The 12704-nt window shown below is 49.4% G+C and overlaps 1 long non-coding RNA gene across 1 annotated transcript; it reads left to right on the forward strand.

The window, feature by feature from the left end:
- The first annotated feature begins 2969 nt into the window (after window positions 1–2969).
- On the forward strand, window positions 2970–8724 carry LOC147599014 (uncharacterized). Its single transcript, XR_015260101.1, has 2 exons — window positions 2970–4109; window positions 7167–8724. It is a non-coding gene; the product is annotated as an uncharacterized LOC147599014 (long non-coding RNA).
- The last annotated feature ends 3980 nt before the right edge of the window (window positions 8725–12704 follow it).

Consider the following 12704-nt stretch of genomic DNA (forward strand, 5'->3'; position numbering starts at 1 on the left):
TGCTGGACTGTGTATGCAGGCAGCTGCTCTGGGGTCCAGGTGTCTAAAATGCACCATGAACTGGAACCATCTCACTAAATTAATCCTGCTCTACTATATAGAATGTCTACAATAACAACCTGCTAATGGGGATATCTTTGATTTAATTATGACTATTTAACAAATCCAGCTAGCACTTTGGTTTTGGAGTTGTGTCACAGCCAATATTTCCGAGGCTTATTTATATAATTTAGTTTTATTTTACTATTTTCATCCTGTAATAACCCTTCCAGCTGCCATGTGGAGCATCTTTTCCTGTCGCAGACTCCAGCAGTAGGAAGAAACTGCCTGAGTAAGTGTGAGGCACGGAGGGGAAAAGAAAGTCTTCCCATCAGGAGTATCTACCAGTGTTGTAACATAACACATTTGAAAGGGAACGTTCAGTTGGGACGCCTTCCGAGGTACTTGGCGGTCGCTTTTGGCCTTGTCTCATCTCTTTCCAGAGCGCTTCCCTCCCCTGGTTCGGTGCGTACCTCGCGCTTGCAAGGCGCCGGCTCTTCTGAATCACTCATGACCCTCTGTGGTTTCACATCTTCAGCCCTTCTCATCCGAACCCCCCCAGTTGCCCCATAAACGTTAATGAAGTGGTTTAATACGCGTCTGAGGTGAGGAAAAATGTCAGTATTCCTGTCTTGTAGATGATGAAAGCGCAGAGTAGAGAGGAAAAGCAAATAGTGGCAGGTTTCCTGATCCTAATCTGCTGCTTGAAGCGTTGCATCGTGCTTCCTGCTGATGCGGAGCCGTTCCCCCGACAACCTTCATCGTGTTGGTGATTCACGTGATTTAGGTGAATGAAATTATCCGCGCTTACTTAGCTAGATAGTCAGGCGGCCTAGACATTGCTTCCATACTCTTGGTTTTGCGTTGTTGTTTTAATTTAATCACTAGAACAAATCAAGCCTTGATTAAGGGGATAATTAGATAGTCAGGCCTTCCTGAGATGAAACCCTATTTCTACAGAAATTCTTGGACAGGTGAAAAATAAATGATCTGTCGCACGGGAAAAATGGGAGCGGGATGCTTTTGGGTGTGTAGACCTACCCGGGCACCCACAAACAGGCACCGCTGACGGCTCCTCAGCAGCCTTGGCAGACATAGCCTGCCAAGGCAGAAACTTCTGGGAGCTGTTGGAAATTTCTAGCGGAAGCTGATGGTGAGCACGGCAGAGGAGCGCGGGAAGCGGGTTTCAGAGTCAGGCGTTTCATCCACATTGGCAAGCGCAGGGATTGCATCCTTGAAAAATAAAAACAAACCTGCTAGGGAAGCAGGAAAACATGTATGTGTGCTGGATCAGGCCCGCATGGCAAAGTATTGCAAATTAAGGAGCAAATGCCGTGAAGCTGTGGAGGCTTCCAGCAACGCACCGATTTTCCAGCTCGCCTGCTGGCGTTTGCAATCCTGGCGAGCGGCGCCGCAGGCGTGCTCCTGTGGTTAACTCCCTCGATGTGTGCCATTTCCCATTCCTGATTAATGTTCTTGTGTAATTGCCTTGGAATGGCCTCTTGCTTTCCTCCGTGCCGTCAGAACCGCTGAGGTGCTCTGTCTGCCACGGGCGTGGACGATGGCTGCGGCTCATCGTCTTCCACAGCCGTGTCCTCACGAGGTAGCTGGGCTCTTTTAGAACACATGGCCTTAGGAACTGGGTTTGCTGTTGAGAAAAGCTGCAATGGACAATTTAAGGTAATTAGGTAATCAAGGAGGGGGATGGGTTTTACTCCAAATGATACAAAGCCGTCGGCGGGGGAGTGCGTGAGCGGGCACGGCGTTGCATGAATTTGCAACAGATGCATTTTGATTAAAACCAAGAAACTGAAAATATGAGTCAACGGTTTGTCACGCGTCAGGCTGACTCAGATGTTTCTCCGGGCCGTAACAGCTGCCGGCTGCTCCCCGGCCCTGCCGCAGCCCTGCCCTGCCTTTCGAGCTCGCTAGTGGGTGCACCCAGGGCTGAGCCTGGGCCAAAATTCAATCAAACATCTGAATATGGAGATTAAGCCACGTAGAGCTGGAAGGACATTGTCAGGGACTGCCCGAGTGTTGCCCAGCACATCTCTTGGGAAGGTGGAAGTAAAGCGCGGGTACCCTCTGTCTGCAGAGCTGTCACCAAGCTGGCGATTCTCAAACTTTTTTGCTCCATCTCCCAATACCCTGAGCAGCGTGAGCTGCACGAGCTTTGACCAGTGTCCACATTTCAATTTTTTGGTCGTTTAGTTTGGCAGCAGGGTAGCCCCACCGCGTTTCCAATCACATCGCAGTGAATTTCTGACGGCAGTGTTCATGGCCCTTTTGTTTGCGCGGGAAGGATGCGCGGGTGGGGTTGCGCACACTGTGAGGCGTGTGGGGTTACAGCGGTTGGAGCTGGGCTGAGACCGGGGTTACACACTGGTTTCAGTGTCATCGAACTGGAAAGCTCTGGTTTTTGTGGGGGCTTGCTGGCCAAGTGGTGTACGTCCAAGAAGAGCAGGGGTTTCTTTGCAGCTAGCAAACCAGTTAGCGTGGGTGAGGAAGCGGGTGTTGCAGGGTCAGCTGAGAATTGGGCTCTAGCGGTCTGTCCTCAAAAGCAAACGCCTGATCCACATCTCTGGAATGGGGCTGTTCGCTGCTGGCTGTGCTGGAGCCTGGGCCGGGCTGGACCTGGAACCTCCAGTGTTTTTCTAGAGCTGAGGGTGTGAGATGAGTCTGTCCTTGGCAACCCCCCATCTTCTGGGTTTTAAAGCTTTTGGGCCGTTTTGTGTGAGAAAGCTCACTGCATACACCTGATCTGAGAACAGGAAGAGCTTGAAGTAACATTTGCATCTCAAAAAAAAAAAAGTCAAAGAATCAAAGCAGCAATTGAAAAAGGGAAGAAAAACTCTTGAGTGTCGAATATCCGCTTGTGTTTGACGCTCTGAGCGTTTCAGCCTGGTTGCTTCCATCCCACAGGTACGCTCACCCTCCGCTCTCCCCTCGTGTGTTTTATTAATAACGTCTAAACCTGAACGACGTGGTGAGCTCTCACAGGCGGGGGGCCGCAGCCCTGGCTGGAGCTTGGGGTGGCTCTGGACCCCGCGGGGTGAATTAGGGTGTGGGAAAGCCCTCCTAGTCCACTGGGACCCAGAGCTGGCTGCAGAGCCTGAGTTCAGCCGTGGCGCCGGGGCACCTCCAACCTGCTCCAAACCCACGCTTGGCGCTTTATCGATGTATGAGAGCAGGGAGTTAGAGAGGCCAATCCTCTTGCGTGGACCTCGCGTACCGCAGGGTTCAAGTTGGGAATCCGTAGGGCTGTCGGTAAACGGAGAGCGTTCCGCGCTTGGCAGGATGTTGTTAGCGTACGGCCGGTGCGTGCCTCTGCTCACGGCGCCTCTGCACCGACACCTCGCCCCTGTCACTTCCTCCGCGTTCAAGCCGGGCAGTAGCTCAGGGCCTTGGCGTGTACCAGGCAGCCGGTGAAGTCCCCGGCAGGGCGGGGAACCCAACGCAGGCTCAACAATAAGTGGAAGAAAAATAGCGTTGCCGTCAGTCCCCACAGCGTGTACCCCGTGGGAAGCTGCCTGGGAACTGCCTTTCCCTGGGGAAGCCCCCAAATCCTTGCTCTTTTAGCTCTGAAGGGTCTGAGCTTGTTCTGCAGAGACCGTTTTTGACGGGTTCTCAGTAAATAAGTTGAGTTCCCCCCCACACCCCCGCCCTGGGAGCTGGCACCGTTCGTAAGAAATGCAGCGACTGGGCCGGGCAGATAGGCACGATGCCAAGGCAAGATGCCTTTTAGTTGACCTAGGAAGAGTAAAAATGTTGGGCTTAGTATGGAAAAAAAAGACCTACTTGGAGGAAGTGATGAAAAATTCACACAAATGCATCTGCGAACTTGGCCGCTGTACAGCGGCGGTGCTGAAAATAGCTGCGAAAACCGGGCTGCGTCGTGGAGAGCAAAGCTTCAGAGAGCTGAAGCATGAGGAGCAGGGGTGACAGAGGGAAGATGACGCCACATCTCATAGCGAGGGCTCACTCTGTCTTGAGGAATTCACCTGCTTTAGCACCTTGCACGTCTGAAGGCCAACTGGCATTTATTGCCTTGTTTTTAAATGGACTCAAAAGTATTTGCATGGACTTTGAAAAAAATCCCCATGAGCAAAGGAAACACAATCTCCACAGGAAATTTTGACATAATTGCTGTGACTCAACTGATTAATATTAGCAGTATTATGTAACTCTTGGTCTGGATGCTTTCTTCTTACCTCATCTTGTGAGTGTCCTACTGGGTGTTAATGGAGATAAAAGAATTTGTCGGGTACGAAGCTGAAAAAAGCAAATTTTCAGGTTTTTCAGTCACCCTTTCCAAATACAGCGTACGAAGGGTCTCCACTGAGCCCCGCTCCAGGGGCAGCCACACACCGTGGTGGTCCTTAATACCGCAACTGGGCAGGGTGCGTGGGGATGCAGGGTCTCACCCCCTGCGAACTGGGGCAGCACCAAGGTTGAATTAAAGGTGGAACAGGTTGTGTTATGAGCGATGTCGTCAGGCTGAGGACTCTGACCGCAGAATTGGGGTCAGGAGGTGCAAAAATTCACTAGGAGCTTTGGGGCTTGGTGGTAGCGCAGGTAAACACAGGTCACAGTCAGGCTGAGCAAAAATCGAATATTTCTGCTCAGTTTTTTGATAAACACAACCAAAACATTTTATTTTGATTTTATATTTATATGGGGTGATTTAAGCCAAATTCAAATGTACTTGGGGGAAATTCCCTTTTGATCTAAATCATGTTTTCTCAGACAAAAGCACTCCATACAACAGAATTTAGAAATTTATTACAAATAAGGGGTATTTTCTAGTATTCATGGTATTTGTTAGGAAATAAGGATGGACTTTAGTAGTAAGATCTTATTTTTTACTCACTTAACACTGATGTAATTCTAATTGCACCACTTTAATTAATTCTGACTCATATTAGAAGAAAATAGGACAGTATTATTAGGCCCATTTCATTCTCATCCAGAACGGCTTATTCAGTCAGCCAAGAGCCTCAGAATAATACTGACTTATCTTCTTTTGCACGAGTATGATAAATTGGATTAATCTGATCTTGTGGTCCTGAGGATTTGTCCGTTGGATGTGACACGAGGCTGTTCGATCGCTGCAGAGTAGAAGGGGTTGTTCTGAGGCCAAGACCCCTCTCTGCAGATGCTGTGCAGGCAACAGTGAGTTCTGCCGTTAAAGGTCAGGCTCTTCCAAGTCCACTAGACATGGCTCCAGCCTTACCTGCCTGCACACGCAGACGTGTGAGAAAGGGAAAGTTCAGATTCGGTCCTGAGCTCAGACAACGCCAGCAGTGGGTCCAAGGCTGGAACCAGCACAAGATCAGGTCTTCCCTCCCCACGTCAGTGCTTCTGGCTCATTTCATGTGGGAGCATGTTTGTTTTCCGCTGGTTGGCGACGAGATCCTGGAGTCCACCTGTTGAACATTTCTGGTGTGTCAAAAACCACCAAAATGTAGAAGATTTCACATAGGAACCTTGTGTGCCGTCCCCTCCTCCCTGCCTCACCTTGGTTTCAGGTACTTGCTGTTTGGTTTGGCTAAAATCAGCAGTGAAAGGATCTTCTTTCTAATTTCCCATTCTGACCCAGAGCAAGAAATGTAGAGAAGCATTTCTCATCTTTCTAAGCTGAAGTCTCTTTTTTTTTTTTTTCCAAGCCTGTGAACAGGTGAAGGGAAATTTGCTTTTTGATCTGAGTAAGACACAGACATGCAAAGCACTCACCTTGGCTATAAAAATATTCTGAGGTGCTCCAGCCTTTAAATATCCTGGCTGCTGGAAGCAAAGAAAGCCTGGCCCGTCCCGCAGCAGGCGCAGGGACAGAAGGAAGCCCTCTTGTTCAGAATAAAACGAAATACTGGAGTGGGCTGAGGCTGCTGGCTGGACCAGGAGCCGTGCGGTGCTGGACCTGCTTCTTGAGACTGGGAAGGTTTTTCTCTTCCTACTGTCTTTTTTTAATTAAAGATTCTTCTTGGGTAATGAATCTTTGCTTTTCTAATGGAGTAGAGTGGGTGTGGTGTGGGACTTTCCAAAAACGACATCTGATTTGGTTGCTGTGTTCTCTGTCCCGCTGGCCCTGATGGAGGAGCTAATATTTCCCCGTAGCCTTTCCAACGTTCATCTTATGCAGCGTACTTCATAACCATCATTAATGAAGAGAAAATAATTAGTTTGTGATTTTTTGGGGAATTTTTTTCATCTTACCTTTGATTTAAAAATATAAGGGATTAAAGAAAGTTGAAAGCAAACAAAAATATTTGTATAAATTATCTGCTTTCCACAGAAATTACTCCATTTTTTGTGATTTGTGGAAAATTGCTTTGCTCTCTTCTTTCTCCTCTGCGCTGCTTCCTCCCTCTTCTCGTCCAAACAACTTTTTTTCTACACTTTTGTAGACAAAGTTTTTTTCTGTTTTCTACTGAAGAAAGCCAAGTGCCATTTGGTGTTTTTTTTTTTCTTTTGGAAAAAAGCCCGACATCCTGTGCCACTTCCAAGCGAATCGCACGGTCTCTTTGCATTTCCGTACCCAGCCGTCCTCCCCCGGGGCCGTTACGGCTTCCTTGCTCTGAGGGTGCTGGGAGGGGAACCTCAGGCTTCGGTGGTGAGGTCGCACGTGGAAGCGCTGTGCAAGAGGAAGCGGCTCATGGGAAAGGTATTAACTGGGGAAATAAGCGGTGCCTCGAAAAAGCCGCTGCAGGCTCCGAGCGAGCTGAGGAGCGGAGTTCCTGAGATGGAACCGAGTGAACCGCGGGAGCCGCCGCGCAGGCGCGATGCTGCTGGGAGATGTTGCTCCCGGGGGGGAATCGGGGTTTGGGAGGCACTGTCTCTGTGCCTTCATCTCTGACGTCCCGGCCCTCGCTGTTCTTTAAAAGCATGTCTGGGTTAAGCAGCGTGGCTGGGAAATAATCAGCCAGAGGCTGGAGTTTGTCCTCGTCTTTCGGCTCTTCAGCCACGCAGAGCCCCTCAGCTTGGTTTGTGTTTCTCACTGTACACAACTTGCTTGAGTTTTATTGCTCAGGTAGCCATAAATGCTAGAGCTTCAGGAAGGAATGCTTTTTATCAGCTGAACCAGAAATACAGTAATATTCAATATGTTAACACTGTCCCTTTCCTTACAGCACCTGATGCGTGGTTCACACCCAGAAGAGGCAAGGGATGGAGCCAAGGCCGGGAAGCTTTCCCCATGGAAGTGGGGACGCGGAGGAAGCGGCTGGTGGAGCAGCAGTTGATGGTCCCCACCCCCAGCAGCTCAAGTGCTCCTGACCAGCGGCTGGGCGACGGCCAAGGGTGTTGGGTGTCTGACGGAACAAGGGGGCACCCCAGGGCAGCGCGGAAGAAAGACGGTTGAGTTAGTCCTGAATCTGAATTCAGATTCGCAGCCATGGGATTTGCAACTGGTAAACATTAAGATCTTAATTTTGGCATTTCTTGTGCCTTCTGCAGCCAGAACACGGCCTGTGTCTGCTGTGTAAGAGCCTTGGGAAGGCTGGTGTGCCGGGTGTATATTTTTAGGTCACATCCAGAGAAGTGGATTCATTTTGATGGAACCAGCCGACCGCCTCGGCACTCAGCCGTGTCGTGATGGGGATGAAGGACAGCTTCCACCTTACATCGTCTCGCTGTCTTGCTCTCGCATCTGTTACTGCTTGATTTATCTTCGCTGATGCTCAGACTCTGACCCTACCAAGATCGTTATCAGGCCGTCTCTGGATTTCAGTGCCCAAAGGCTCAAAAGCAGGGGTCTCCAGCAAGGGCTTCCTCTGCCTAACTCAAAATAAAGACCAAGCTGTGCTGAACTAATTCACCTCGCTTTAATCCCTCTCTTCAGAAGGTCTCTCTGCTTTCCTGGACCCACTTGCTTCAGTAGAAATCGGGCTTTCGAATGAATGCATTAGAAATGTAGAGCTCATGCTCCCAGCAGCACATGGGCAGAATGAATGTACGTATTGTGTCGTAATGATCTGGTGTTCTGGGGTTGTCGGGCTTTTTGAAGGAGGCTTGAAACAGGGACCAGTTTTATCTCACACGAGGCACTGGGTCCTCACTTAACTAACTGTGCAACTCCGTATAGATTCCTCAACCTAAAATATAGCACTGTACACTAATCAGATATTATTTAGATAGTATTTGGTAAGGAACATCTGCTGCACTGAAAATGAAAAAATGAAATTAAAGAAAAGAGAACTGGAGGGAGAGGGGAATCTTTACCAATACCTATTTTAGTTCAGATTTCAAATTTAAATTTCCTCCAAGATGCTGGCAGGATTTATTTTTCCTTTGTACATGTAGCATATTTGATCATCTGTGCCATGATACAGCTCCTTTCAAGCTGAATATCATACTGGAATACAGCAAAAGCCAAATTTAAGATGTGAAACTGGAGGAGACCATATTTCACACTGCATTAAATGCACCTCTGGAATTCTCAGTTCTTCTTTTCTGCAGTATTACAAATGCCTTTATGAAGTATCATGGCTGACGAGCTAAAAAAAAAGAGAAAAAAAAAGGAAAAAAAAAAAAGAAAAAACTCTGTGGCTTTGGATATGTTCGCTTCAAGTTTGTGGTTGATATTTCCCAGGCTGCTTAGAGGTGAGTGTAAGTTCAGGCATCGCACCGCTGCCTCACCAGTCTCTGCTGCTGTTTCTAAATGACTCTGATAAAAGATTGTGAAAAATGGCCCTGCGGTAAATTGCATCATCCTTGTCGTGCATTTAAAATGGGGACGCCATGCAGAACCTGTGTCTGAGTCACGCTCAGCCTTCCCCCGCGCTCCTCGTCCCCGCAGCAGCCGCCGGCGCAGCCCACGTGCTGCGTTCTGCTGTCAATTAGTTGCATAACCCTGTGTCTCTAGCATGGCTGGAGACATCTAAACTTCACGGCCAGAATCCAGAGGGGATCGAGATGAAGCAACGGGTGTGTGAGGATATGAGTTACAAACTGCTGCTGAGGAAATGCTTGCAGTAAAGCAGCCTCTACATACATGTTTTTAAATAACATAAATAGGACAAGGGGTAATGGTTTTAAACTGAAAGAGGGCAGATCCAGACTGGATGCAAGGAGGAAATTTTTTACGCTGAGGGTGGTGGGACGCTGGCCCAGGTTGCCCAGAGAGGTGGTGGATGCCCCATCCCTGGAAACATTCCAGGCCAGGTTGGCCGGGGCTCTGAGCAACCTGACCCGGTTGGAGATGTCCCTGCTCCGTGCAGGGGAGTGGGACTGGGTGGTTGTTGTGCTGCTATTTATCTGTTTGGTTTGTATGTAAATATAAGAAAGCAGAAAGAAACCCTGCCGTGCACTTGGCTGTAGGGCTGCGCTGGGTACCGCAGCCAGGGAGCAACGCTGCTGGAGAGGATTTGGTGCTGCTTCGCACTGGCACATCCGTAACGCGCCTGGGCACCCATCTGCGTGCGGGCACCAAACCGCAGCCTGTCCCTGGACCTGCGGTGCTCTTTACTCTGCATCTTGCCTTGTCATTACGCGGTCATTTACAAAACTGAAATAGTCCTGAATGCCTAGCACAAGTATCAGATCCTTTTGGGTTTAGCATTTTCTCTCCTGGGTAGAAAACGAGTAAAGTTTGGCAGCAACGAGCCAGGCTTTGCAACCAAGAGGTTGCTCTCCCTAGTGCAGCTTTTGCACGAGGGGGGAGATGGTAGCTTGAAGAAGAAGCGTCCCAACAATCAGTCCGCGCTCGATGCCGCGTTTGCCTTGGCACGCTGATGCCCTTGGCAGTCCAGGGTCTGGCTCGCACTTGTTTCAAAGCAGGAGCGATCGTGCATGAAAGGAGGTGCCTGGATGTGAAACCAGCTGAGAACTATCCCGGCCACTTCTCTTTTCCCATCAGTAGATGTTGCCTCAGTTCCCATTTCCTAACACTGCCTCTTTCAGCGGCTTCAGGACCTTTTCACCAGTTGCTCACCAAGGATTTCTGCACCTTGGACCAAGATGACCTGTAGCTATTTTACATGAAATCTTTGATATTCCTATTGCATTCTGCCTTCAAATGGGCTTTTATCATCCTTTCTACAACTTTTCCCCTCTTTTATGACTATAAGCAATACAAGTTAGCGTAAAATATTGACACCGTGCCATCTGCAGGGCTCTGGCCATGGAAATTATCTCTGTCCTCCTCACCTCTATGCCCGACTTTTCCCTACTCTTCTTTTTTTAGCTAGACTCTTCTGCTGGCTTTCTCTTCCATCAAACCTCGTGCCACCTCCCTGCCCTTTCATATTAAAGTAAAACAGCCACCAACTCCTATTTCAAATACCCTGTAAAACTTGTAAGTCCCAGACCATCAGAAAATTGCTGGGATACTTGCAGGGAATCAGGCTGTAGGTGGCTGAGCCATCCCATCACCTCATTGCTATATGGCTGCTTTGGCAAGTTTGGAGCTTTTGGGGGTGTTTAATTAGTGCTGGTTCCATCGCCGTGCCCACCGCCAGCGGTGCTGCCATTTTGAGACCATAGCAATATGGTGGGACCTCACAATGGTGAGGAGGGGGAGGAGAGCAGCCCTCCTGATGGTGCCACATGGGCCCGGGCTCTGGGTGTTCAATTCTTGCTCCCACGGCCCTCGTGCTTTCTCAGCCCCAGGCTGTTAGACCAAACACACGTATTTTTACAGAAACTGACCCAATTCAGTGCTGATTTTCGCCTTGCTACTGCTTCAATGTCGAAACTCAATGAGAATTTGCTGGTTTCTGGAAGACCCTCCATCAGGCACCACCAGAAAGGAGCAGATTCAGACCCAAGGTTCCTTTGGGCTTGGCATCACCAAGCTGGTCCTTCCTCACCTGGGCATCCCCATGCCCCACGGCCAGGTATTGCCGTCGCCAAAGCTCTTCTTTGCCGATGGAAAACCAGGTCGGAAACCCCTAGGGAGGAGCAGGCAGGTGAGGGTGGGGGCCTAGGGCCTGGCTCTGAGTGTGCTCAGCTGCCGGCAGTTATCCCCCAAACCCCCAACCTTCGCAGCTATTACTATCAGAGCTGTGAGGAAAAGGAAATAGGAAGTAGAGCTGCTGTTTTGGAAGCAGAGCTGCCGTATTTTTGCACGCTGCTGTGTCCTGGTATGCTCCGGTGTGCTGCTGCTCACCTTGAAGAGGTTTTGGGGTTTGCGGGGTGCTCGGGTGTTTCCGTGGGGCAGGTCTCGGTGCCTGCAGCCTGCGATCAGCACAGGTGTGGTGATGGTATTTAGCACAGGGGGGAAGGAAAGGAGCCAGCAGGTCCTTTCATGGGGAAGCAGAGCTCCTGGGGCTAGTGGGTCTGGCTCTACGGAGCCCAGACTGGGTTGAGAGCCCGTCTCACGTCAGCTCCTCCCAACACCAGGTACTCTGACAGCATTTGGATTTTTTATTGCTTGTTACAGAAGGCTGGGAGGAGCTGGGAGCGCTGCCGCGATGGTGGGGAGGCACTGGTTTGCTGGTGTCCTGATCTCGTGTCTCTGGTGCCTGCTTTAGAAATATAGCGAAGGAACTTTACATCTTGTTTGAACTGCGTGTGGCTTAAAGCTGCTGGAGTGGTTCTTGGGTCTGGTTCCTTCTTGCCCCCAGAAGGTTTGTGGATAAACACAACCCTCCCCACGTGGATTGGCGTGAGTCAAAGCGATTGACAAGCGTTACTGAGAGCCTGGAAACGAGGAGAACGTTACTGGTGGAGCTGCCTGCAGGGATGTGTCTCTAGGACATAAAGTGTTGCATTTTAAGACAAAATGAAACTTCCTTTTTTTTTTTTTTTTTTTCCCTTCATTCATAGATGGAAGCCAAACTCTACTGGCTCTAGGCTTTCCTTTTCTTTTTTTTTTCCCCTCAATATTTCTCATTTTTTCCTCTCTCTTTCACAGCACCTGCTCTTTTCCTTGTTTCCCCTGTGCAGGACACCTCTGCTGTGCGTGTTTCCCCTCTCCCGTTCCTGGGGACGGGGCGGGCAGCGTCTGCCCCTGAGTGAATGGGAATATCGCGCAAACTTCCCAGGCACCGAATGCTTTTTTCTAACCTGCCTGTGCCAATTGCCCTCTGCTCCTCTAAGAAATGACGAACTGTCTGCTGTGACTTGTTCTAGTAATAATGTGCATTCAAAGTGTCTTCAGAGGAGCTTCCCACGCTGCATGGAGGGCAGGGGACCTCTTGTGCATTAGTTTTCAGATTATTTTTTTTATGAGGCTTCCTGAGAAATTACGAGCATCTGTGTGGACAGCTGCCATACCACCAAAGCCCAGGGCGGTCAGGGCTTCTCAACAAACTGAAGAAAGAGGAGAAAGAAAAAACAAAACCCAACTTTGCAAGATTGCTGGTTGACCTCTGCATCTCCAGCAGCACCGGCCGGTGAAGGTTATTCCCCGCTTCCAATCCAGTGAAAGCTTTCTGTCTGATATTCCTTGGGCTTGGGGGTAAGGGGAGTTTTGGTGGTGGTGACAGTTCTGCTTTCCTCGGATAGTAAGTTTAGGGTCCATTTTTGGAGTCTGAGAAAGCAAATATTGGGGCAGCACTGATGCCGATAGCTGTATTTCTATGGCGGCGAGGTTTGGTAGAACAGGAGACTTACTACCAGCCCTTAACCGAAACGTAATTGAGACTTAACAGGAAAAGAGCTCTTCTGAAAGGTCTGGAAGGCAGCTGCTAATTAAAGAAAGACGATGAACAGACGGTGAATCAGTG

Source organism: Chlamydotis macqueenii, chromosome 14 (assembly GCF_036417535.1).
Source record: "Chlamydotis macqueenii isolate bChlMac1 chromosome 14, bChlMac1.mat, whole genome shotgun sequence".
Taxonomy (NCBI): Eukaryota; Metazoa; Chordata; class Aves; order Otidiformes; family Otididae; genus Chlamydotis; species Chlamydotis macqueenii.